Source organism: Octopus bimaculoides, chromosome 12 (genome assembly GCF_001194135.2).
Source record: "Octopus bimaculoides isolate UCB-OBI-ISO-001 chromosome 12, ASM119413v2, whole genome shotgun sequence".
Classification (NCBI taxonomy): domain Eukaryota; kingdom Metazoa; phylum Mollusca; class Cephalopoda; order Octopoda; family Octopodidae; genus Octopus; species Octopus bimaculoides.
In genome coordinates, this window is record NC_068992.1 from 66,349,790 (window position 1) to 66,351,948 (window position 2,159).

Consider the following 2,159-nt stretch of genomic DNA (forward strand, 5'->3'; position numbering starts at 1 on the left):
ATATATATATATATATATATATATATATATATATATATATATATATATATACATATATATATAAGTATATATGTATATTCAGCTATTCTAAATGTATTATAACTAACTATGTAGTATAAACTCAGTACAAAATACTGTTGACTTCTGTATTCAAGTCTGTGGTGTCGCTTTGTCTCTTTCTAACAAAAAATACTGTTTCATGTGTGCATGTGTGTGTGTATGTGGGGAGAGAGAGAGAGAGAGAGAGAGAGAGAGAGAGAGAGAGGAATGTATGTGTGCATGTATGTGCAATTGTTTGCCAAGTTATCTGATTTTACTGAAGTGTGTGTCTATGAGAGAGACACATATACATGCATGCACACCCATTAGATATATTTTGTGTGAAGCAGACAAACATATTACTCCAACAAACTCACACATAAGATAACAAAAAAGCCCATGTCATCTGAAGTGATGAGGAAGCCCCTGTGCCACCACTTCTCAATCACGGCTCCCAGGGCTGCACGTGGCTCTCAAGCATCCTTCTAGCGGCCCTCAATGGTCTTCCTTTTATAAATATAATATTTTTTTCTTTAATTGACTTGCGTTTTACTCTTTGGTGTGTGAGTTCCCTAAAAAAATCCAGGTTTTGTATTTGGCTCAGAAATTAAAATGCTTGAGAACCTCTGCACTACCTAGTTGCGTAATCTGCAAGAAATAGCAGCCAAATCTTGTTCAAATCAAACTCTTCCTTCTTACATGTGGTCGGGAAGGAAACGTCTTATTACACAGCCATGCCAACACCTATACATGTACATTTATTGATAGATGGAGACATTTATACTTGTAGATATTAGTTTCTAATATTGATACAAGGCTATACATTAGGAGATGTAAAGTCAATTAAATCAGCTCCCGTACTTGAGTGGTATTTTGTTTTATTAACCCTGGATGAAAAGCATAACTAATTTAGATGCAGTTCCGACACAGAACACAAAGCGCCATAGCAAAACACTGCAGGACATTTTCTCCAATTATCTGTCATTTCTGCTGATTCTCCTCACATGTACTCGTATATATTGGCTTCAAAATTTGGCACAAGGCCAGCAAGTTTAGGGGAGGGAGCAAGTCGATTACATCGACCCCAGTGCTCTTATTTTATTGACCCTGAACAGATGAAAGGTAAAGTCAACCTCAGTGGAATTTGAACTCAGAACATGAAGATGGATGAAACATGTATCTGCGTATATTGGCAATCTTTTAACAAGCTAAGGAGGGAGTTTCTGCACAGTTGTTTGACTTACTAGGCATAGCAACCGAATCTCCCTACAATCTTAGAAAAAGTAGGACACATTGGATAAGGTAGTCTGTTTCTCATTAACCACAGCAAACATTTTCAACATTTGGCAACAATCTCCAAATGATTTGAAAAATACTGAATTGCTATAAAAGCTATAAAATCTAAACCTACAAGGGAGTTCCTTCATTTCCCTCTTCAAAGTTACCATTATTAAGGAGCACTCTGTTATGCCTATAACCCTAATCAACTGCTTGAGTTTCTCAACACACTAAACATCCTTCACCATTTTTTTCTCTGACCAAACTCTCAAAAATACTTCATTTAACACAATTACGAAGCTATTCAAAATTAAGATTAGACTTAACCCCTTCAACAATTTACATCCTTTGACCAGGACATTACACGAAATACCCACAGACCAGTGTACTTAAGGTTTCACCTTTCTGTTAAAATGGTAGGTCAGTTCTTTTATTCCAAAGATAGGATAGGTCTCTGTAATGTTTGATGAATTTCTTTGAAAGGTGTGTCACTAATGGACTTTTCTGAACCTAGTAACATAAGAAGCATAAGAAGCATGCTATAAACGAGTTCTTTTAAATTTGTTCATTCAAAAAGCTAAGTGTTAATGGATTTCTTAAATTTATATTTAACTTTGGTTTAGGTGTGTTAGTGTACACAAACACATATTAATATAATGCAAGCATGTGCTCACACACATACACCCACACACACTCACACACACACATACACACGCGCACATGCATAAATACATGTTCTTATATATATATATCATCATCATCATCATCATCATCGTTTAATGTCCGTTTTCCATGCTAGCATGGGTTATATATATATATATATATATATATATATATATATA